The sequence below is a fragment of the Telopea speciosissima genome, unplaced genomic scaffold (assembly GCF_018873765.1).
Source record: "Telopea speciosissima isolate NSW1024214 ecotype Mountain lineage unplaced genomic scaffold, Tspe_v1 Tspe_v1.0116, whole genome shotgun sequence".
NCBI classification, from domain to species: domain Eukaryota; kingdom Viridiplantae; phylum Streptophyta; class Magnoliopsida; order Proteales; family Proteaceae; genus Telopea; species Telopea speciosissima.
This window is the reverse complement of record NW_025317452.1, coordinates 41146-67732: the sequence shown is the minus strand read 5'-3', so window position 1 is coordinate 67732 and position 26587 is coordinate 41146. Positions and strand designations below refer to the sequence as shown.

At 39.9% G+C, this 26587-nt stretch overlaps 1 pseudogene; it reads left to right on the top strand.

Moving 5' to 3' along the window:
- The first annotated feature begins 8126 nt into the window (after positions 1-8126).
- LOC122647674 overlaps positions 8127-26587 on the top strand; it is a 59491-nt pseudogene continuing 41030 nt past the window's right edge.

Sequence of the window (26587 nt, the reverse complement as noted above, 5' to 3'; positions counted from 1 at the left end):
AAGTTTATGGTGTGGATTACTTAGATACATTATCTCCTATGGTGAAGCTTACTTCTGTTCGGATTTTGATATCTCTTGCTGCCACTTACAATTGGCCCTTGTATCAACTCGATGTCAAGAATGCATTCTTGCATGGTGATTTACATGAGGAGGTTTATATGGAGCAACCTCTTGGGTTTGTTGCTCAGTGGGAGTCTGGTTTGGATTGTAAATTGAAGAAGTACCTATATGGGCTGAAACAGTCCCCTAGAGCTTGGTTCGGCAGGTTCACTGAAGTGGTGTTAGAGTTTGGGCTGAAACGGTGTGATAGTGATCATTCTGTATTTTTCCGTTGTTCTGCGGTTGAAAAATGATTACTTGTGGTGTATATTGATGATATAGTCATCACAGGAGATGATGCTTCTGGTATTGATGAATTGACGAAACACTTGTAGCAGAAATTTCAGACCAAGGACTTGGGAAGGATGAACTTTTTTTTGGGTGTTGAAGTTGCTCAGTCGAAGAAATGAATTTCGCTCTCACAGCAAAAATATGTTCTTGATTTTTTGTCAGAGACAGGAATGTTGGATTCTAAACCTCTAGATACTCCTATGGATCCCAACTTAACACTTATTGCAGATGGTGGAGATCTCTTGCCTGATCCAGGGAAGTATCGAAGGCTCGTTGGAAAGTTGAATTACCTAACAATTACTAGGCCTGATATAGCCTTTTCTGTTAGTGTAGTGAGTCAGTTCTTGTCTGCTCCTTGGACATCTCATTGGGAAGCTGTGATGCATATTTTATGCTATCTTAAAAAGATTCCTGGACGTGGTCTTCTCTATAGTGATCATGGCCATGGGCGGATAGATGGTTTTTCGGATGCTGGTTGGGCAGGTTCTCCTGTTGATAGGAGGTCTACTACAGGTTATTGTGTGTTTGTTGGTGGGAACTTGGTGTCCTGGAAGAGCAAGAAACAGACAGCTGTTGCTCGCCCCAGTGCAGAGTCAGAGTACAGGGCTATAGCGCATGTTACCTGTGAGCTGATGTGGATGAAACAGTTGATGGCTGAACTTGGCTTTGTTGATAGTTCTCCAATAAAACTGTGGTGTGACAATCAAGCTGCTGTTCATATTGCTTCAAACCCGGTGTTTCATGAAAGGACGAAACACATTGAAGTTGACTGTCATTTTATTCGAGAGAAACTACAACAAGGGTTGATTTCTCTTAATCATGTTCGTACAGGAGAACAACTTGCTGATGTGTTTACAAAATCTTTGGGAAGTACAAGAGTGGATTATATTTGTAACAAGCTGGGCATGATTAACATCTATGCTCCAGCTTGAGAGGGAGTGTTATTGTGGTTTGGAGCTCTTGGTATTAGCGCCAAGAGCTAATACCGAGAGGGATGGGAGGTCTTTTTATTTGATTTATTTTTAATTGTGTGTTTACTGTTTTGCCCTTAAGATAAGTTATATATTAGGCCCTGGGCCCTGACGGCTTTAGTATGGGGTTCTTCTTGAGCTGCTGGGATCACATTAAGGGCGACAGACCTTCCTTTGCTTCATCCCCAAGAAGGAAGGAGCATCTTCCCTGTCCGACTTCAAGCCCATCTCCCTCTGCAATCTCCTCTACAAGTTCATTGCCAAAATCCTGGCAAATTGAATCCAGCTTGTCATCCCTTCCCTTGTCAGTCCCAACCAATCCGCCTTCATCTCTGGCAGAAGCATTGCTGACAACATCCTTCTCTGCTCCGAAATTGTGAGAGGCTTCGATAGGAAATCCCACTCCCCTGCTGCCCTTATGAAAATAGACCTCCACAAAGCCTTTGATTCGCTTAGATGGGACTTCATCTGTGAGGTGCTTTCCCAGATGGGCTTCCTCCCCCCCTTCATTCGCTAGATCCATGCTTGCATTTCTTCTCCCTCCTTCTCTGTCATTGTCAATGGCTCCCCTGCTGGTTACTTCAATGCCAAAGTTGGAATCCGTCAAGGGTGCCCCCTTTCCCCCTTCCTTTTCTCTCTGGCCCTTGAGGTCCTTTCGCGAAGTATCCAAGCCAAAACCGACCTCCATCTCATCTCCCCCATTCCTAAGTGCAAAAAACTCAACGTCTCCCACCTCGCTTTTGCGGATTTATCTTATGATCTTCTCCAAGGCTTCCCCCTCCTCCATCGCAGCCATCATGGATTCCCTCCACCTTTTCGAAAGCCTCTCGAGTCTTCGCATCAATCTCCTTAAATCCAAACTCTTCCTTGCTGGTGTCTCTACCTCAGATACAGACATCCTTCTAAACCTCACAGGCTTCTCCCTTGAATCCCTCCCTGTGAAATACCTTGGCCTCCCCCTCATCCCTGCCAGACTTTCCAGCCATCATTATACCCCCATGCTTGACAATATCCGGAAGCACCTCCAACTTTGGAAAGGCCGCCTCCTTTCCTATGCAGGTAGGTTGGAATGTATCCACTCGGTCCTCCAATCTTCCTACATCTATTGGAGTGGCATATTCGGCCTTCCCAAAGCCACCATAAAATCCATGGAATCCCTCTTCTGCGCCTTCCTCTAGAAAGGCAAGGAAGCCCCCCACTTCCTACACCCCATTAGTTGGAAATCCATTTGCCTTCCCAAATCTGAAGGAGACCTTGGAATCCGTCGTATCCGCGACTCCAACACGGTGGGTATCTTGAAGTTGATTTGGAAGATCTCTTCCAAGCACGATTCCATTTGGGTTAATTGGGTCTACTCCCACCTCCTCAAAAAGGATTCCATCTGGACTGTTTCCATCCCGTCTGACTCCTCATGGGTCTGGCGCAAGATCCTCCTTCTTCAACCTCTAGCCCTTACCGCCATCTCCTCCTCTATCTTTGATGGATCCTCTATTTCCCTCTGGCTCTACCCTTGGCACCCCAATGGTGTGCTCTATAGCTACCTGGGCACTAGAGCGATCTATTCCTCCGGCATTCCTAAATCAGCCACGCTCTCTGTCGTCATTGATCATGGCACCTAGACCCCTCCCTCCCCCTTCCCCCCCACCTTCTCCCGATTCTGGAACTCCCTCCCCAACCCCCTCTCCCCTAACCATGCGGACAAGACCATTTGGCTTCCCACCAACAATGGCCTCTTCACCTTTAGCTCAGCCTGGAACCTAGCCAGAACCCATGCCCCTAATGTCATTTGGCACAAACTCTTCTGGTTCAAAGGCCACATCCCTAGACATAGCTTCCTTGCCTGGAGAACCCTTAACCGTTGCCTTCCTTCTTCACCACCAAATCCCAGTTTCCCCCTCCTGCATCTTTTGCTGGTCCGGCCACGAAGACATTGACCATCTCTTTTTTGACTACCCCTTCTTGGCTACCATCTGGAAAAAAGTCATTTCTTTCATTTGGCCTCGCAACAGGAGAACCCTCCCCTTTGCCAGAGAGTGACTTTGGCTAGATATGAGCTTTCCTGGGCAAACCATGTGCGACATGATTGGCAAGCTAGTTTTCAGCGCGACCCTTTACCACATTTGGATGGAAAGGAACCTTAGGAGATGGACCTCCAACTCTCGATCATTCTACTTGATTTGGAAAGCCATCTTTTTTGACGTCTTCACCAAGCTTGGTGTTTTGCCTTTGAAAACCCTTCCGGACACCCCAAGGAACAGGCACATTGTTGTATCTTGGGGCTTAGATACCTCTTTATTGAGAACTAGTTAGTTAGATAGCCCTCTCCCCCCTCTTCCCCCTTTGTATATCCCCCCCCCCCTTTTTTTCTCCTCCTCTTTTGGTAATACATTATTTATTCACCCAAAAAAAAAAGTTAGATATTGAAGTTTAGAGGGGAATTACACGATATTCTCTATTTCCTCTCTTCTTCTTCTCCCTCTCGATCTCTCTTCTTTGTATTTTATCATTAACAAACGCGATATGGAAAAAATTAAATAAGTAAAACTCTCCTTTTTTTATTGTTTTTTTTTTTTTCTATTACATATGAAAGAAGAAGGTAGAAGAAGGGGGTAGGGGGATGGGCTCTCTCAGCCCTGGGTCTCTCACCAGTGCTAGCCTAGCTGTTGAACCATGGAATTTCTCCTATAACCAATGGCAACATGGCCTGAAAATTCTATTCTCCAAAATCTGATTCAAGTACAACTGATGGGGCCTATTTATAGCTTGGCCTAAGCTTCGCAAAATAGAAGATAGAAAATTGAAACTCCCTAAAATAGAAACTACTAAACCTGTCAACTTATTTAAAATAGAAACGAACTAGAATTAGAAACTACTAAGGCTTTATATATTAGCCTTCTAAAATAAAAGTGAGGACTCTAAAATAGAAACCAAATAAATTAGAAAGTCTTTAAAGGCTTTATATATGAGCCTTCTAAAGCAAACGGAAGGACACTATAGTAGAAACCAAATAAATTAGAAAGTCTTCAAAGTAGCACTCAATCTCCACCAACTTGTCCATATCTGCCACCAAATCACTGTTCACGGGAACGGTAACTTTTTTTTTTTATTTTAAATTTCTGCTTTGGCTGGCCTTAGGAAATTGCTCCATGGAACCAACAAAAACTTACCACATCATCAGACCAGGCTGCCTCTCACGGTAGTCGAATCCACAACCTTGTTGGCTGGGTTTGGGGCTTGTTCCTGTGGGTACATGGGCTTTGGATCTACATCAATATCATTTTGAGTTTACTTAAGATATTATTCATAAATAAGCAAATACTGAATCCATTAAAAGTAGTTAGAATATCAAATTCCAAAAGGATTAAAAGTCAACCCCCCAATTCAAGAACAAAAACTGGATTTTTGGCCGTAGGTGAAATTTTTAACTTTCAAATGTTGGGTTTTTTCTCAAATTCAAAAATTCTGTAAATCTTGTTATTATAAAGCATCACTAAAAACCAAAAGAGCGGCAAAATTATCTTTTATTGCTTTAATCAACATTGTGTTGAAAAACCCTAGCATTTGAATGTTGAAAATTCCACCTATAGCCGAAAATCGAGTTTTTGTTCTTGAACATAGGGGTTGTGATGCAGATTTATCACCAAACTGGGCTTCTTTTGTTAGAAATAAGTCTAGGGTTGGGTTATATATATGTTGGGCCTTTGTTCCCAAGAATTTTCTATTTATTAGGCCACTTTAATGAGCCTAAATTAGGGGTATATAGGTTGCATACGGGATTAGCCCAATTCTTAGTTTATTTTTATGGTTTTTTTAATTGAACCGGTTCAAATTGGTTGCATCCAATTGGTTCAATTTAAGTGATCATGTGACTTGGTTAAGTGGTCATGTGACAACTTAAGTGGTCATGTGATGTAAGTTGGGCTGGATTAGGACTCTATAAGTCTAGCCATGTTTTAAGTCTATTTCCTTTAGTATTCTAGTTTCCTAGTCAGTTTAAGTTACCTAATAGGTTAGGGATAGGGTTAGGCCATTCCTTTTTAGTGTCTAAGTTTATTTTTGAGTCTTTTATATAAGGTTCTAAGAGGCCCAAGTATTGAATACGAATTTAATTAATGAAAAAGCTTTTGTTTGCTGCCATAGCTGCTGCTCTGCTCTGTTGAGTGAACCTTGTGAGTAATATCAAGGCTACCTTGTGGGTAATATTAAGGTGAAGGGATTGGTGGACTCCGATCGACTCCTTGCACCTTGTAGATCGGGAGGTCCTTCTTCTTATTCAATCGAGCTTCTTCAAGCTGCTGCTGTTGCCTTTGAAGGAGAGCAAACCAATGAGTTATTTTTAATTCCCTGCAAGCTATCCTTCGCTTCTTCTTCCCCCCATCTAACCTAATCGATCCCCCAAAACCCTAGCTTTTCTAAATACATTCCAGCATTCATCCTTCGCCCATATTCACCCAAAATCAGAACATAACCTCTCCATACCAGTACCTTCACTTGATTCCCGTTCTGTCCCCATTCCAACAAGTATACCCTAATCCCCCTCTTCCCCATTAAAACCCAAAAATCCTAAAACTTACCTAGACCTATCCAACCATCCAAATCCTACAATATTACAAGTTTACAACCGAACTACCCCTACACTGCCCTTAACACTCGACCTTAAGCTCCAGCCCAAATTCCAGCTCTAAACCCTAAATGTCATCTCCCCTTCATTCCCAAAACCCGAAACCCTAAACCTAAAATTTTTGAAATTTAAAAACTTATTCAAATCTAACCAAACCTAGTTCATTAAGACCTTTAAAACCTGCATATTAAAACCCTATAAACCCCATTACCATTAGTTAACCCTAACCCTAATTTCTGCCCTATTGAGCCTAAGCTGTCCCAATCGGCCAGCCTTGTTAGGTGACCCCATTCTCTTGGCTCCTAGTGGGACTTCTCCCACCTAGGACTACATTAGGTTGACTTTTTAACCTTTTGGGATTTGATTTTTTTAACTTTTTGGAATTTTATTTTCTAACTCTTTTTATTGGATTCAAATGGGGGGTGTATTTGCTTATTTATGAAGAATATCTCAAGTAAATGAAATAAAATGAAACATTTACTTAAATGATATTTGGCATAAATAAGTTGGTTCAACCAGGTTCAGGTCGAAATTCCTTGGTTTCGTCAAGTTTGATGGGGATTGGTGAATTTATATAGGTGGTAAAGTCGAAACTTGGGAAATTACCGAAATATGGCCAAACATTCAAAACCAGGTACAAAATAGTATCACATAAGGTTTCGTCTTGGTTTCTTGCGAAATTTCGATCGAGATTTAGAACTATGCTACTATGCCCTGTAGTTGCCAAATTTGAACTTCTGGGTGGTTCTTCTAAGTCATCATAATGTACCCAAGATAATATCATTGTGTTGAAAACTAACTAGTGGTACTTGAGTTTATGATTTGTCTGCAGCACCTCCTACGCTTTTGTGTCATGTCTGTATGAGGATGGGATCAATCGAGGAATCTAGGGTATGGCAGTATTCTTTGCAGTGAAATATGGGGATTTTGGCTATTGGTTTCCTCTAGGATGAGAGGAAAGCTTCTTTGGCTCTTTGTCTCTAGTTGGCATTTGGATTATTTAGAAAGGAAGAAACAAAAGGATGTTTAGAGGATGGAATAGATCTTGTTAGGATGGAACTTATTACTGTCATGAGAACAGCCAGATTTTGCGTCTCCTGGAGGACTTTCATGGGATTCCCATCAATTACTTCTTGTGCTAATTAGTATCTGTTTCAACCTCTATGCGTGCTCTTGCTCTGATCCAGATCTTGGGTTTCTCCCCCTCCCAATGCTTTCGACCTAAACTTTAATGCTGGATCTTTGGCAACACTGCGCCGGCAGGAATTGGATGGTCTAAGAACTAAGATGGGAGTATTTTACTATCATTGCAGAGCTGGCGGTAGCAATGATGGTTCAGAGATTTCTGTGTGGATACTATTCTCGACACCTGATGGCGGTTCGCCCTAATCATAAATGGTTGAACTGCATATGAGGTGATCCTTGGAGATGCATGCATCTCATTTGACAGGGGTGGGAATGTTTTGTCTGTCTGCGGATGTGCAAGCCAACACAAGAAAACTGTACGTTGTTTTATAGAGTTCCCATGATTGTAATCTCATCTTGAAAATGGGTGGCCATTGTCCTTTTTCTTCTTGTTCTACTTTATGGTTGTGCAGCTTTCCTCTTTCACTTCTGTAAAATCTGTTATTCATTGGAAGAAGAAGTAGAAGAAAAAAAGGTGGCCTGAAAGTATTCTGGCCTTCAGAAATCAAAACCTTTTCTATCTAATTACGTATTACTTGTTATCTTTTATTACTCCATTCTGAATATTTAAAGTCTTGACTTACATAATTTGATGATTTAAAGGTTGTTCATTTCCGATCTATAGAGAAGCCAGAGGAGGATGCCTTTTTTCTAGAGTTGTAAGCATCAGTGAATATTCCTATCGCCCCTCTGTCTATTTTCTTTAGGTGTTTTGCTTTTATTGTTATTTTTAACTGTTAAAGAACTTGTTTCAGTATGAAATTCTCTCAATTCATTCCCTTTTCTCCTTGCAAATTGCTAGGTCAAAGCTTGACACATATGATGATAGTGTCAAAAAAATTGCTTGCAGTCTTTTTTTGGATGATCCATCCAAAATTAGTCTCATAGGCCATGATTATTTATCTCAACAGCCATATTACCGACCATATTTTCATGGGGAGGTGAAACATTTATCAGACATGCTGGAGGTCCACAGCAATCAGGTTGGTCATCAACCTGGAATCTGATTTCTTTTTCTTTTTCTTTTTTTTTGGGGTGGGGGGGGGGGGGGGTTCATGTCCTTCCATTTTTGGTAACCTTTGAATGGCATAATTCTCAACTGGAATTATTTTTCGACAGACTTCAGATATCTTGTATTATGGAGAATTGGATATCCCTCTGTCAGAATGGGAAGGTTTGCTAACTCAGACAGTTGCTCCGCCTGAAAAGGATGAGGTGAGTGTACAGATCTCAATGGTCATCTGCATGGTCCTTGTTTCTTCGTCTGACATTTTATTTGTTGTCTTTTTCTCTTTACTCTTTAGAGGTGTATACATGCTATCCTTTTTCTGTACTGCTAGTTCCATTCTTAGTGGGATAAATGGTGCTTTTTTATTTTTTGGTTTAGAAAATTCCTCAGTCAGCATATTTCTTTTGGATAAGATTGTCTACAATCAGTTATCAGCCAAAATTAAATTGCATTTACAGAAGAATTGCAGGTTCCAGAAAAAGAGTTTGTTATCTTCTTTTTACTTGCTTTTTACTTGTGGTAAGGATGTCTAGTGGATGCAGTTCCAGATCTTTTGGCTGTATCGGCTTAGTGTTATTTTTCCACACGTTCGGTTGAGGTGGCATATATGTTGATCCATTTTGATATTTTTCTCACTTCTCAGTTCACACGTACATGAACTAAGTATCACAAACCATCGTAAAATTCTTGCTATGTAGAGTACCCCCCCCCCCTCCTCTCCTTTTTGGTAGGCAGGGGGATGAAAATGTAATGGTTGCATAGTAACTGATCTGATGGGCCCATAATATTTGAAAATGATTTGCTTCTCTGTACATCTAATAAATATTTGTTCTCTCTCTCTCTCTCGGTTCAGTGGAAGTTTGGATTTATTCCATCGGGTGGTCCTAAGTTTAGTAATATTTTGAAGATCAAGACATTGTATTCCCAATTTCAAGTAGGTCCATTTGAAACTGTTATTTCTAATCTACTTTGTTTCCGCCTTTTATTTTATTCCTTGTGACATGAAATGTTGTGTCCCACCTTCAGATAACACATACCCATGGTGGGAATGGAAACAACATCTTGTACTAAAGCAATCTGGGACTGAGTAAAAGTTGAAAACCCTGCCAAAGCACTGGCTGAACCTTATAGCCTCCTTCCTGTACATAAGAAGATTTTGCATGGGCTTGTATGCAAGCTATATTTTGTTACTAAGTATTTAGTTTAATTCAGTTTGCACTCTCATTAGATGTGTCTCGAGGTGATTTGGGGGTTGTACAGTTGGTTTGTTGATGCTGGGGATTCTCTAGCCTTTCAGTTTGTGTAAATGGAAAAGTACATCGATCTCCAGTTCTTAGATTGTCCAATTAATGATTCCATAGTGATTCGAATGACACAATGCTGGTGACATTTCTTAAATTCCCTTCCCCATTGGTGTTGTCACCATGTGATTGGACTTTTCTGTCATCTTTAACTTCCTTTTTTTTTATGAAACAACAAAGTGAAGTGTAATCACACAAATCACACACCAATCCCTAAAGGTTAACCTGACTTTTGGGACCGTGGAATGGCGGATATACACAACACACACACCCGATGTGGGACTAAACCCACCTTTTTTTGATGAAATAATAAAGTGAAGTGTAATTACACAAGCTACACACTAATTCCAAAAGGTTAACTGACTTTTGGGACCGTGGAATGACAGATATACACAACACATACACCACACACATCATCAACGTAGCTGTTTAACTTGCTAACCCTGGTTCTCTTAGCTAATTCATGCGTGATGACTTAGTCAATGATCTGTCCTATTATTAAAACCATATGAGAATAAAACAAAAGGAAACCATGGCTACCTCTTCTAGCTCCCTTGAGTGAGCCAACCAACCTTCTCTTTACAATCAATTCAAACTTTTATCTCTTCCCGCCTTTTCCTTTGTGTCGCTGGCAGTTTTTGTAATATATTTCAAATTTTCATATCATGTCTGCTCTTTGCAAATTCATGATTCGTAAAAGCCACAAGTAACTTTGAGTTATATAAAGGAAAATTGATTCCTAATCCATTATCTGAAATTGTTATTTTTATTTTTTTTTGTTGTCATAGCTGACATCACAATTAACTAGTAGACGATACACAGGTGATAAACAAAATGTAAAATTAACTGAAGAGCTTTATTAGAATTAGGACTGAGATTTTAGAATAACACCTGATTTCAAATATTAGATTTGAAACCCTCTGCACAAGGACTAAGAGCCTACAACAACAAAAAAAATGGATGTTATAGAACCATCGAGATAACGGTGGGCCAATTAAGTTTCCCGTGGATTTAATGAACCTTGATTCGATTTAACTTCGAGAAATATAATGTCAAATTTTGAAATCTTCTTTGCAAATGGTTTCGATTGGTGGGAGTTTGCCCAATTTGGAGAAGCCGGTGTCAATACCACCTCGATTGCAAATGAAGAACGAAATTTCAGAGTCTACGTTTCTTTGAAGAAGTAGTAGTAATAATTGAGGACAAGGAGTCACTTCCAAGTCCACAGGATTTGATTCACCCAATTGTGAGGACAGGTTGCCAAATGGTGGGGGATCGTCACATGTCCGCCGCCTCATCCCTCCTTGGAGGAGAAGGAAGAGAGGTGAATTGACTGTTAGGAATCGCCACCTAGAATAGAATCTAGAATCCATGATGTGAATGTAATAACTCTAATGCAACGTCCATTGGAGACTACTGTCTTCACTAACACGAACATTATGTTTCTGTAGAAAAGAATGGTGTAGCTCGTCCATCTTCATCTTGCGAACCTAGGGTTTCAATTTCTCCAAAAGGTCTCGTGGGGATTTAGAAATGGTGCTGCAAACGCATCCACTTGACCTGAAACATTGCAATTGCAGTTTCATTGGCCATAAGGGAGGTTAGAGTCCAGATCAGCTCTTCGTATGTGAAGGCTTGATGTAAAGTTTCGTGATTGGCCAGGTTCGAGTTGTGCAAGAACTAGGTTTGGTCAGATTCGGACCAAGCCAGAAGGCGGATTCTATTCGGGCCTACTCTTAGGCTATGCTTTTTCGGGCCAATTGTCATGTTGGGTAAATGGAGATTGATGTTGTTGTGAATGGAGATGGACTACTAAATCTGGTGTTAGATATGTAGTCTATCCAGATTTGTTTATATCTATCCTAATCAAAACCATACGTTTTGCAATAATTGATAAAAATCGATCAAAATCAATGAGAAATTGATCGGAATCGGCTAAAATATGCCCTAATCCAAGAATCCTTTTTTTTTTTTTTTTTTTTTTGGGTAATAACCCAAAAAACCATAATCAACTAGATTCGAGATCGGCCATGGTGGATCCGTTCCTGATTCTTAAAATCCTGCTCCGAAAGAAAGGAAGGTCGTTAGTTAGGGAGTTGATAGGCACATTGGAGGCTGGAAACCATGCATGGTCTAGAGACATGAAATTCCAACTTCTTATAGTCTCCAAAGCCAATGTATGTACATTGTAGCTTCACGAGTCATGACCTGGCCTTATCAAACCCATTCCCTTATAATAACTCTCCAAGGCTCCTGGTTGCAAGTAACAAGGAAGAGATTAACAATGGACATACCAAGCGCTCATCTGGAGGAGAATCATAATGTACGCAGCTTTACTCCCCGCTTTGCAGAGAGATTGTTTCTTGAATACACCCAAATAAAAACTTTCCTTTTCTTCTTTCATTCAGGGATTGATCGATTTGGATAAGCCCTAGAATTGGTGTTTTGCCTTAACCCTAGTTTTAGTATAAGGATTGAACCTTTTCCTTTTTGTATTGGTTGCTTGCTTCATTGTACTTCTAGTCAAATGGGGCCTTGGAAGTGTTTTGTTATTCTCCATTGGGGGAATTTCCCTGTTTCTTTACTTTTGAGTTCAAAAGTTGAGATGGTTCTCAAACATCCTAACTATTGGTTGTGCTTTGTTTAATCAGCAAACAACATTTGAAAGAGGTATACAAACAAGCACTGACATTCCACTTATCCTGACTCCTCTCTCCCAAAGGACAAGAGAATATTCAAAAAGAGTATTCATGGCATCCCTTCATTTGTGGATCAAGAAAGAAAAACAAGAAATGTAAACATAGATCAGGTGAAGACAGAAACCTAAAGGTCTGTAACAGTTAATCAAATATATGAAACCAAAAGGCCAATGAATTGGATAGATTTATCAATTAAAGGAAAATTACCACTTCATCATCCAATGTAGATAAGTTGACCTTAATGATCCACTTAATTTTGCTATTTGGCAAGAATGATAATGACAATTTTGACCGTTGGTTAGAGAGTGGATGTTTAGATAGGCAATTTGTCAAATTTCATACTCAAACTCATTCTATACTCCTCTACGCATTGGCGCTTTTCGGCATAGTGTATCATTTTTTCTCTAGCCGCGGTACTTAATCAGGCAATGGGAGTAGGTTTAGTCGCCGACGATATCTAGGTACAGAGAAGGAAGATGAAGTTGGGAGAAAGAAGAAAGAGAGAGTGGTTCTATATTAGTTGTTAATCAAAAGGGTAAAAGGGTCATCTCACAAGGGCTCAGGGTTAGTTTGGGAATTACTTAAAATTTTACTAAGCCACGTCAGGATTTAATAGACGGACGCTAATGGCATGGGTGTGATAGTAATTTTTTGCAAACAAGAGATGGTCGAAGTGTAATTGGGGAAATCAAGGGGAAACCCAGAATTTTACCATGACTGAACCGTCTCTTCCCCTTTGATAGCTTCTCCTAAAAGCCACAATTGAAACCAGTCTCTTCTCTCAAATCTCTACCCTTTTCTATACTTTGTAGTTTTGAGGGAAAAATGTTTACCCCTGTTTTGATTTTAGGATTTTATTGGTTGATTTGAGTTGTACCTTTAAGAATCCCACGTGGTAAGCATCCTCCAAAATCAGAAAAATTAGAAGATATAATCTACCGAAAGATGGCTAATCGGAAATGGACAACCCGATTACAGTGATCGATCAGAGAACTATTGATTAATCAGTGAAGGGCAGTAGAGACCTGTCATTTCTTCTGCTGCAACTTCAATTTTAGAGGTTTGATTTTAGGGTCCATCTTCCCCAAATGGTTTAGGGTTTGATTTTCAGTTTCAAACCCTAAACCATTTGGGGAAGATGAGGGCAATTTGGTCACTTTACATTTTAATTTTTGTTGGTTTTTATCACAAGGGCATTTTGGTTATTATATACCCTAAAACTAACGTTTAACGTCTTAAATTAGCAGACAGGATCACAATGCTACAATTTGTTGAAAATTAGGGGAGTTTACAATTAGAAAAGTTGTAAGGGGCATTTGAACAAATGACCATTTTGAGGGGGGGCATTTGACAAAAACCTATTTTTATTTCCAAAGCATGAAGTATTCTCATTCCGCTGTGCGAGTATGGTTCAATCTTTAAAACCCTAAGTTGGTGTCGTTCTGTCGTATTTGATTTTGTGATCTCTCGTCAGGTCTCTCTGTGTATTGTGGTTTACATTCATAGATTTGCCATCCTAGGGTTCTGCTTCCGATCAGGAGGTTCTGAATCGACCTCAATGGCAATTTCGCTAATTCCATTTCAGTTTTATATTTGATATCGAGGGTTTTCACTCAAGTGGCAGGGTTTGATTTTACTGGATACAAGCTCTGATTCGTGCTTCGTTTTGCAGCATTCGTCTTTCGCCGACGGTCCCCAGGCAATGGAAGGTGATACTTTTAGTTGTTTTTGCGCACGGGTTGTGAATATTGTGACCTAATGTTTATATGTTTCCCGGATTTGGTTAGAATGGACCAAATTTGTTTTTGTTTTTTAATTTTTAATAAGGATATGGGAATTATAGTTGTCTCCTTAGTCTGTTGACGATGACTACTCTCAGGGTTTCAACGTTTTCTCTTTTCTTATTACTTTGCCACTTATTAGTGGTTGCGCAAGCAGAGACTGCCAGTACGGTTGAGAACCAGCCAGTCGAGGATCCTCCATTGTCGATATTCACGTGGAAGATTAAAAACTTTTCTAGTTTGAACGCCGATGAGGAGCACTTCTCTGAGGTTTTCTATGCCGGGGGTTATAAGTGGTATATGGATCTCTTCTCTTGTTTGTTTTCTTCTGCAAATTGATGGATACTTGTGTTTATTGCGATTAATCTCTGACCCTTGCATTGATTTTGGCAGGCGGGTGCTCATTCATTTAAAAAGCACGAACTATTTGTCCATGTTTCTATATGTTGCAGATTCGGCTATTTTGCCTTACAAGTGGTGTATTTACGCTCAATTCAGCTTGGCTGTGATTTGTCAAAACGATAGTAAAAACACATTTAGATATGGTATTCTCGTTCATCATATGCTCTGTCTTTTTATCTGGTTGGATATTTTTGTTGTAAAATCCTGCATTTTTGCTTGCTTAGGGGAAGATGCTGTTCTGGACCAAATTTGTGTTTCAGATGTTAATGCATGCACAATTGTGAAACCAGCCTTAATTTTGTTCTGTGATCACCCATTGAGTTCTTATTGTATATCTTTGTCACCGTACTCTCCCATATTCTCTTCTATTGCCTCACTTACCAGAGCTTTGCTGAAAGTTCCCCGGGACTTTTGGTTTGGACTAGGTGTATTCATACTGAAACTACCCCTGTGATCGCCATGCATCACAATATTTTTATCGCTTGCTGAATACTGGGTTTGCACAATTTGATTCCCTATTGCCTTACTTGCAGGAACTGGGCCAAAAGAGTTCCTTGGCCTTTATGTTATGGGCTTGGGTTGTAGTTGTTCTTGGGCTTTATAGGAGAAAAAGCTCATTCCACTGTGTAGGGTTAATTTGCGTTCATCATTGTATTGGAAATCTGGTCTTTTCAGTATGATTTGTTCACAGATTTCAAATTAAATAATTGCATGCGGGTTGGAATGATATTCTTGCAGTGTGTGTTCGGTATTTGTGTTTCTTGTTGGAAAAAGAGATAGGGAGATTGAGTATTGGCTACACCTATTAGTTTGGTGATAAGTCCAGTCTCCTACTTTATCAGAGTCAGAGACACATCATCGATTTAATGCTGGATTAAGTCGCCAGGGTTTTAAGCAGTTCATGCATCTCAGTCAACTACATGACATGCGTAAGGGATATATTGTGGGTGACACAATTATAGTGGAAGTTGAGGTTGCTGTCAAGGCTGTGTATGACTTGAAAAAGGAAGCAGGTTATGTTGGACTTGAGGGGAAAAGTGGAACCCATTACTTGAATTCTCTCTTCCAGACTTTGTACCATATCCCCTGCTTTAGGAAGGTGAAGCCTTGTATTGCTTTTCACGCTATCTAGTTGCTAAAATATTCCCTTGCTGCTTCCCCTTCCCTAATAACAAAGTATTGTATTTTATATCGTGTATTTTAGGTTGTGTACCAGATTCCAACAACCGAGAATGATATGCTTCCAAGGAGCACCTCTCTGGTTCTTCAGAGATTATTCTGTAGGCTTCAGTACAGTGACAATACTGCTGTGATGAAAGAGGTGAGAAAAGCTTTTGTATTCAACGAATGTGATGCACTGGAATTTAATAGGGATCTTTGTGAAAAGCTGGAAGATGAAATGAAGGTGCTTATTGCTTTTTCTTCCCCCCATTTTATAAGATCTATGCCTCTATGGAAGCAATCTGAACTTAGCATTTTATCTACTGCCTCAGGGAACTGGTCTGGAGGGTAGAATACGAGAGTTGTTTGAAGGGCATCAAGAATGCATCAATGTGGGAAACAAGTTTGAAAAAGAGGAATCATTTTATGGTATGTATTTTAGTTTCGTTATTGATTTTTCGAGGTTAGAACTGTATGGTCTTAATTAATATCCTTACATGGTAGTCAACTCTATATATTTGTGCCACAGGTCTTCGGCTCGATGTCAAAGGCTGTCTAGACATCTATGCTTCTTTCGATAAGTACGTGGAAGTTGAACACCTTGAGGGCCATAACAAGTATAATGATGTGCAACATGGACCACAGGTAAGATGCTATCTGTTCATGGTTAATGGTGAGCAGTATAGTAATCAAGGTTTAATATTTCGTGATATCTCGGACCTACCGAGATATCCGAGATGCCCGAAATATCGCGAAATATGACCGAAATATTGCATTTTTTCTGCAATATTTCGGGGTCTATCTCGGGGGGTATTTGGCCATATCTAGGCCTGAAACTTCATGGACAACCTTATTTAAGCTTAATAAACACATTTAAACCATAAAATTGTAAAAATGTGAATTCAAATTGATGTTTTGGGCTTGCACCCTTGATTGACATACGGTCGCCGACCCAAATGTATAAATAGTTAAATACACATAGATTAGGCAGTTAATATTTAATAATAGTATTTAACTTCATCACATATCAAGTTAAAGCCAATACACATTGATGAGTACCATGATTCTCATAAACTCCATAATATTCAATAACTCGCTTAAAGCGTTAAAGGCAATACACTAAGTGTCAAAGTCAGTAAGTCACAAGACTCGCAAGTCACAACTCACAAGTTCATAGATCAATGAAATCACAACTTAAGTTACAAATTACAAGTGCTAAACTGCTAATAGTAGTTGATGTGCCTCCCTGGATCAATCCCACTCATGCCTCGCTGCAGTCGACGTCCATTGCTCTCTGTTTTAAGGACATATGCGGACCACGGTATAGAATCGGAGAAGAAACGAGTGTAGTCATCCACAAGTGTCACGTAAATGGAATCATTAACATACTGTAGGTAACCTATCCTAGGAAATAAGCTAGGGTTACCAATCGATCCAGTCCGTGAAGAAGATGATCCACTGTGATATGATGTTGGCGCCGGCGCAAGAGGCGATGGCATTGGCTGCATGTATGGCTGGTGAGGTTGGTAGCTAGGTCCGTTAGGGTATGCAAAGATGTTATCTACAAAAGATGATGCAGTATGTCCCTGGGACTGGGATTGGTAGTCATAGTCCCTTACCCCACTAAACTGCCCATATGATGATGATCCATATCCATATCCATATCCACCGTAAGGTTGTGATGCACCATAATCCGATGCCAATGGAGTGGTATGTGCGTCAAAAGATGGGGCACACCAATGTCCAGTCGGTCCTCCCTCCCTATCACCCATACTCAAACCACCAACGAAGCTAGATAGGTTATCAATGTCCATGTGATCAGGTTGCAACTGTGTTTGTCGCCCCCTACGCTTCCTGTTGTATGTATGTAGGGGGCCTCTTGAGGGTGGGGGTGCGGGGGCACGTGCTCCGTGGTCCGTATCTTGTGTGGCATGATCAAACTGTGTCTCTCCAGTGAATTGGAGTGGCTCTACAGGTGCCGTATCTTGGGCCTCCTGGCCTACCACATAACTCTCTCGCATGCCGTCAAAATCTTCACCAGCATCACCATCACCACCACCAGCATCATTTGAGGACTTAGACCAGTCTTCATCATCAACAACATTGCCACCAGTGGGCTGGAATGGTATGGGTGAGGCTTCCCTTGCATGTATCTGACCCTCGTCAGCTCTATACTCGTCCGCACCAGCACCAATCTCAGAAGCTATCATGGGGTCGGGCCTACCTCCCTCCTCATCCAACACTGGCTCACCTCTATCCCTCACCTAATCCACAATAGGGTCCTCATCGTTTGAGTCAACTTGAAAGATGTTAGCTAGATCAATGGTGCCCCTCTGTCCCTCATGTCCCATGCGTATGTGTTGCAGTTTCACCCTCAAGTTGTAGTGCACATACACCATGTCAGATAAACGTTAAGACCCCAATCTGTTGCGCCTCTTGGAGTGGATGAGTGCAAAGGTACTCCAGTTCCTCTCACAACCAGATGCAGAACATGTTTGGGCAAGGACTTTAATTGCTATTCTTCTTAAGTTTTCAGCCGATTCCCTATACAACACCCACCATTAAGCTGCATTACAAGTTTACACCAAAAAAGACATGTGTCAAATGTTGTTTCAACTTTCAAATTTCAATACATATGTAATTTAAAAGTTAAAAGAATTACCAGCATCACCACGTGCTCTGCCTTGTATCGCAGCCTCAGTTCCAAAACTTCCCAATGCATCCCTAAATACCTTGATCTACACTCATGTGGAAAATTAGCAAGTACTTTTTCACTACTTATTTGAAAGCATCAATAAGTTGAGTTTCCAAATGAACTTACCTCATTGTTGCAAATTGCTTGTAGTGCACCATCTGGCTCCAACTTATTCACTACTTGTTTCACAGAATCAATAAGTTGAGTTTCCAACCTAAGCCTATTGTTATATTGATACTTAGGGTTCAAGTTGTATGCTAAAATATGACATATAGAATAGAGGTATTGTCAAATGCATAGGTAATTAGTAAATAATAATACTATGAATTAGTAAACATAAAACAAATTTACTCACCAGCCTTATGTCGTGGATGCATAAGTTGATTCTCCCAGCGAGCATTTATGATATCTAAGAAGTGCTTGCTACTGCGAGGAGCCACACTATAGACACTATCTTTCATCAAGTCTATTGTAGCATATAGGACTGGCATGGTTGGGCCCTTCAGAGCGGAGTCAGCAACATGTAGAACTTTAACTACTGTCTTCAAAATTTTCACCACTTTGCTTAGTTTGGTCTAGAAGTCCTCAGATGACATCGTTGCTTGTGCTTCCCTCCCACTTGCAGTCTTGGAACCATTCCATCCAAGTTACTCCTCATAAGCAAACATACTTCTCAGCCCTGCCTTCTTTGTCTTAATGTTTTTTAGGGCAATGTTGTTAGTGGCAAATCTTGTGATGCCAGGCCGAACCAAGTCACCCCCATATTTTTCCCTTAGTAGATTGAGTGCATAGGAGTGGTTGTATACAAAGTTGGTGACTTGTCTTGCACTTTCAACCACAGTCTTCACCAACTTTAACTTTCCCATATCCTTTAGCATTAAGTCAATGCAATGGGCTGCACAAGGAGTCCAAAAGAGCCGGTACTTACTATTGTTCATTATCTTCTTACCGGCCAGCTTGAAGTTGCTTCCATTGTCCGTTACAATCTGGACAACATTCTCAATGCCCACATCTTTTTCCACTACTTCCTTTAACAATCTGTAAATGTATTTCGCATCCTTTATCTCTTTGGATGCATCTACAGATTTGAGGAACACTGTCCTCCCGTCACAATAAATCATGAAATTGATGATGGACTTTCTTGTAGGCCCAGTCCATCCATCTACCATTATAGTCACCCCATTTGTCTCCCACATACTCTTCATCTCCTTAATGTACTCATCAATCTCAGACTTTTGTTGAGGTAGATAAACATTCATTACCTCATATGGGGTGGGGCCCTTGAATCCTGGGCCAGCCTCTGCAATGTTATCTATCATGGTATCATAATGGGGGCCTTGTGCAGTGTTTGCTGGGATGGTATGGTATAACATCCTCTTAGCTATTGATTCTTTAACCAATCCCGTCATCCCCTTCCATGCTTCTTTGATTCTTGGTTGACTGCTTCCTTTCTTCTTATGCAATTTAGGATCAGATGCTGATGGTGGTACTGGTACTGGTAGAGGTGTTGGGGCTGCCCTTACACTTTGTGATCTTCTAAAAGGATTGAAAGATCTAGAACCTCCAGAACTGCCAGCTCCTCCACTACCCCCTACTCTCTGTCTCTATTGATCATCTTGAAAACTTACTCTATTCCCTGAAACAGTCCGCCTAAAATCCCTAGCCTCCTCTACTGTTTGTATGTCATCATCATCATCATCATCATCATCATCATCATTATCATTGTATTGTCTTCCTCCTCCCATCGAATTCCTCATTGTATCCTCAAGTTGTTCTCTTATCCTTTGCTTGTCAGCCTTCCTCTTCTTCTTTCCCCTCAAACTATCACCAATCTCCCTGGCTACTTCAGTAGGGACCATATGACAACCTACAACATCTTTAGATCCTCCAGTTAGATGTTTAAGTCTACTGGACCCACCTCCCATAAATTGCATGTGACAATAGTTACATAGATTTTCTCTTATCCCCATCAATGGGAGTGCCATGTAATCATGCAATGTCACCCCTATGCTGGCTGGCTGGTCTCTCTTGTTCCCTGTGTTCTCGTTGTTCCCTCCGCCCCCTTTGTTGACTACTTTCCCCCACCTTTTTGCTTGCCCTTCGCACGTTGTCTATCACGATCCGCCATAATGATACTTGTTTACTGCAATGTAAGTAACACAAATAATTAAAAAATTTAATGTAAATGCACTTCAATTGATACTTTTAGATTACTAATACACTTGTATAGTTATTTAATATTTTTCCCCTAACCCTTATATTTTTCACATAATTAAAATCAATTTTTTTATATATAATGTTAATATAAATATTGACCTAACACAACAAAACCAAAAATTAGTAAACATAATATACATGTAATGCATTTCAAAACATATAGAAATAACTTTCATATTTTTTCATTATTTTTTAAACTTAAAACTCATAATTTTCCATATTTATTTCTGTTTTTATTTTTTATTTTTTATATATTTTTTTAATTTTCGAAAATTAAAATAATTGTTTAAGAGCAGAAAAATAAATCCGATACCGTGAAGCTGTAGATCGGCCATTGGTGTCTAACATATATTTAATTCATTACCATCTAAGTCATATTACCCCTAATTATTTTCTATTTTAATTGTAGGAAAATGAATTTTTAAAACCAGAAAATTAAAAAAAAAAATACATATGGAAAAAAAATTTCGACACCGTGAGGCTATAGATCGGCCTCCGGTGTCTAACATATATTAATATCATCACCATCCAACAAAATTTGTACATAGTCTTGTCAAAAAAATAGTTTTAGAGAAATAGAATTTACCTTAAATAGTGGAAAAAGGCTTGGATGATGAGCTTAGATGACCCTTCGATGAGTTTACCGGCGAAAATCCGACAACAATGTACTTGAACAATGGCTAGAGTGTTGGATGAGAGCTTGGAGAGCTGGAAGAGTGGAAGAATAGGCAAAAGACTGAAATTCCTTAGCAAATGCAGCTCTCGGTCGAAATATGGATCGAAATCTGCGAAATATTGTATTAAAGCCCCCCTTCACGTGACACTTTAAGCCAAAATACCATATTTCGTCGATATCTCGTGAGATATCGAGATATCGTCGATATCTCGTGAGATATCGAGATATCGTCGATATCTCACGAGATATCGACGAAATATGGTATTTTATCATTTCGACCTGATTTCGCATCTCGGTAAGCTCGAGATATACGAAATTAAGCAATATTTCGGCGAAATATCGTGAGATTTTGAACCGTGATAGTAATGTCGGAGCTTCTCAGGCTTCAAACTGACAGGTTATAGGGGCTTCCATGCCTGTCACGCATCACAATATATTATGTGTGTAAGGCATACATGATGACCATTTCTTGTAAGAAATCAAACTCTAGATTGGTTTTGAAAGTAGAAAATGACTTCTTTTAATCAGTCCCTTTTTCCATAGGTCTATTGAACTCATCTGTTATGGCCTTTAGAAGTTGCCGAAACTAATAACAAGTAGAAGAGACATTTTTTAAGTTTTATCATTTCTAATGTCTTCCTGTTTATTATTGGGTTCTTCTTCAACTTTCGTTGGATATAGATAACAATTTGTTTTATATTTAATTGCTTGACATGATGACTTAAACGTGATCATATGTCTGTTGACTTGCTTGAAGATGATTCTTAGAGGAAATGTTGTTAATTTGATTTTTCCAGGATGCTAGGAAGCATGTCCGGTTCATTGACTTCCCTCCTATCCTCCTGCTTCAGCTGGAGCGGATCGAGTATTGTGAATTTGGGAGCCGTATGGTGGAGGTTAGAAGTCGGCTACCTCTTATCCTACATCGTGATTTGTTTTGTATGATTGCTACATATTCTCCCCTCTTTATGTCTTTGCTTGATGTGTATTGTCTTGTTCAATCATCAATTAAGTAAAATGAGAAGGGAAAAAAAGTTGTCTGAATGTCATTATGGTTTAGGTTATGAACACTGTCCATTTGCGAAGAGAATTTAAGATCTTCTATTATGCGAAGTCATACATTATGCAATATGAAGCTATGAACGGCTTATATTAGACCTTAGGAAAAAATTTATTATAAAAGTCCAATACGTTGAAAATAACTCCTGAGGAGATTGATTTTTTTTTAGAAAAAAAATCTGTTATGGGGATGAGGATCTTTTTGTTCTCACAGTCAAGGTTTAAAGTATCGGTATTGGGTATCGTATCAGTTGGGTGATTTTAAGAGACATATCGTATCGTATCGTTTCGGAGATACGTATATGACAATATAGATACGTATAGAAATGGTCACAATACACATGGAAATACACTTTTGGAACAAAAAACAATATAAATAGACAATATATAATAAGTGTCATGCATAAACAGTAAAATAGTGAATAATGTATAACCAAACAAGTGCATTAAATTGAAATTGTTATAAAAGATGAGGTTTCTTACATGTTGTAATTGTCTATAGCCATGAAGAGTATTGGATGATGTTGTAGCACTCCTTGAATCGTCTTTTAGTTTAAAAGTGTGAAAAACCAAGATTAAATGCAAGATTTTAGACTCTTGGTTAAGAGTTTTCCTTCATTTTTTCGTTAGATTAGGAGTTGTATCGAGTTTGTGAGTGAAAATGGCTTTTTTGTGGAATGTGTCAATGGTATCGATATGTATCGAGCCGTATCGACCGATATGTATTGATACATATCGATCCATATTAAACCATCCATAGAACCCTTTACTAGACGTATTGATACCGATGGTATCGATACGTATCGGTCGCATCGTATATTCGTATTGTATTGGCCCGTATCGGTCGATACAATTCAAGACAGTTAATCTGTTTTTTAAAAAAGGAGACGTATCGGTATGTATCGTATTGGTATCGACCGATACCGATACGTATCAGTCCGTATCGTATCGGTCGATACTTTAAACCATGCTAACAGGACTATGATCTTAAGGGTTTTATTGAGAAAATAAACCCCTAGGTTGCTAATAAGAGTTTGGAGATACAAATATAACCTTAAATGAATTATTCTAATCCTATGAAAATCTTTTAGTGTGTTGTAAAATGTATAACTGCATTATTTATTTGATATCCTGATTCTCCTCATTATAAAATATTTTGTGTGTGTGTGCATTAACATTCTAATATCATGTAGATTCTCGTCCTTGACCATGCTTAAAAGGAATAAGTCTTCTCGGAGCCATAAATGTTATACATCTTGTCAAATAACTATGGCCGATCAAGGTGGATGTGGCGCACCTTTAGAGGTAGGATGTCAAATTGCATTGTATTGATCAACCCCCTAGTAGAAATGTAGAATATGCGAGCAAACTTTCCCCTTTTTTTTAAGTTGGTTTTGTTCACCTAAGCAACATTATAGGGGTTAATATGTGGCTTTGTCTTCAAACCGAGCTTTGGAATGGCATCATGTTCACCTAAGCAACTTTGTTGGGGTTAGGATGTGGCTTGTCTTCAAATCGAGCTTAAGATGGCGTCATTAGAGATGACATTTTACCATACTGCATGGTGTCGTTGCATCGTACTCGGTTGAAGAATATATTGTTGTGACGCCAATCATCCTCGTTAAGACCTTGTGTATCCAGTAGTGGACGAAAAACATAGCATTACTACGGCATGGTGTCGTTGCATCGTACTCGGTTGAGGAATATATTGTTGTGACGCCAATCATCCTCGTTAAGACCTTGTGTATCCAGTAGTGGACGAAAAACATAGCATTACTACGGCTCTCCATCACTATCATCATTGTCAACCTCACGCTCTGAAAGTACCATCTTGTTCTCTGTTGCTACTTTGAGGCAGTAGCCTTGAGTTCTTCGTTGTTAACAAAACTGACTAGACGATTAGGACACTGAACAGAGAAATGTCCGAACCCATTGCATGTAAAACATTTTATCTCAGCCCGCAGTTTCGAAGGTTTATCGGAACCACACAGAGGTGGAGAACATAGACGGTTTGGCCATGAGGATGCTATAGGAAAGCCACTAGCCTGTGGCTTGTTGAATGACTTCTCCGGTTGAGCAGGCTGCTTGCTCTTGCTACCATCCCGAGAGAAAGTGCTTGTATAAAAGTCTTTAGAGTATAGGGCCTCTCCAGACTTTCTTTTACTTGATATGCCACCTGTGTTCTGTCCTCAATCGTATACAGTCGACTGGATTTGGATGCTAGTGCGGCACTTACATGAGGATGCATGCCGTTGCGAAATTATGCTACCAATACCTCCTCATCCCACTCAAAATCAGATCGAGTGTCTAAATAAAAATCTGGCCACATACTTCTCAGTTGTTCAAACTTGATGTGGATGCGTTGCGTGTATTCAGTCGGTTTAAATATCCGGTTTATGACATCACTCATCTTAACCCAAGTAGTGACTACCATGATGCCTCAAATTCGATTTTACTAGTGTTGCTTGATCCACCAGACTCAAGCCGTGCCCTTTGGTTTAGCCTTTGGAAATAGAATCGTTTTGGTCTCAATTAACCCATAAAACCTTAGTATCTGAAAAATATCTCCAAACTATGAACCTAGTTAAGACATTGTTCCGGGTGGTTGTCCCCATAAAAACTGAGTACATGCAACCTCGCTCGTTTGTCAGCTCCATAAAGATGATAATGTCATCCAACTTCATGTAGTGGTGGCGGTGGTGATGGCAATGCACCACACTCCCTTTTGGGGCCAAAGTGGTACTAATCAATCCCTTATTTCATTTAATTAATCGATTTAAATTAGTGAAATATTTTATAAAATATTATTTTTTCAATTTTTCCTCCAAATACCCTTTTACTCCTTATAATGCCGGTATTTTTATTAATATTGGAAGCAATTTTCTGTCAAGGAGTGTGGCCTACGCAAGCACTCCAATGTGTCTCTATCTCCTCAAACAAGGAGGCAGAGGTGTCTTTTGATATGGGGAGGAGAGAGATAGACTCATGGGAGTGCCGGCGTAAGCCACACCCCCAGACATAATTCTTTTTCCCTATAAATATTATATAATATGACATTTTACGCCCTTATAATGTCAGGATTTCTATAAATATTCTATTTCACGTTGTCATAATGCCAATTTCCATAAATAGCATAAAACATTACATTTATACATGGTTGTATTGGCAAAATTTCTGTGATTAGTATTAAGATATTTCTTTCCGATGAGGGTGATCCCTGTTGTGCCTGAACCCCCGGGGTGGTGGGCCACATCATCCTAAGTACTCTTCAGTATGACAGATTCCGTCGGCCGTTTTGGGGGCCGTATGAAACAGAATCTTTTTTTGTGGGAGTCCGATTGATGCCCAGTCAGTTGCATTGGTGATGCAGATAGTGACCAACGCAAACCCTTTAGGGTATTTAGACGGAGATGAACAGAGTCCAAAGGAGGAGTTAACTACTAGGATTTAGTTTCCTAATTAATTTGAGTCTCCAAGTTTGGGTAAGTTTCCTTTTCGTATTTGGTTTCTTTTTTAATTAAGTGCATGTAACCGTGCAATTAATCTTTAGATTTGAAGAATGGAATAGTAAAGTGTTTGTGAAGAGCCTGCGTGGCTAGGTGTGCGTGTGCAAATTTTTTTTTACCCCCTTCTCTACTTCTTATGCGATTTCTTCCTTTCCCCTGCAACTCTAAGACCCTTCTCAGGTTTTTTCCCTTCTCTCCTAACCGGCCCTTCCTCCAGTTTGGTATCAGAGCCGAATGCATCCCCCATCAATCCCTTTTTCCTCTCTATACCTATTACTATTTTCCCTTTTCTTCCTTGAGTAAACTCACCTAGTGGTACCAAACTCCCTCCTCGATTGCAGTTTAAAAAAAATCCCCGCGACTCTCTCAGCCACTTACCCGTGCCCTTTGAACTCTACTAAAACCCCAACCCGCCACAACCCTAACCTTCCAGACACCCCACCTTCCCTTTCCCTTCTTCCTTGTTGTAACCCCCCCCCTAAAAAAAAAAGAACACTTCTCTCGAAAACAAAGAAGTCGAGAACCCTATCCCAGCCCATCCCTTCGATCCCCAACCAACTACTCTCCTCGCTGCCTCTTTCTTTTCCCCTGTGACTTCGCTCACCCCCCCCCCCCCAAAAGGTTCAACGAGTGAAAAAAGAGAGAGAGAAGGAACGAGAGGCATAGAACCAAAAAGAAGAGGCGATTAAAGAGTTTCAGAGCTGAGACTTTGGGGTACCTGATTTTCGTCTTCGTAGTAGACTCCCCATTCCATCCGCCAAGAGAATTGAAGTCCTGATCGAACTCGCATATAAAGTTTTGAACCCCATTCCATCCGCCGCAGGGTTCCTTTGGTTCTCCAGAAGTAGAAGCCTGATCAACCTGTCCCCGTGAAACATGATAAGTCTTCATTATTAAAGCTTTTTTCTTCTTCT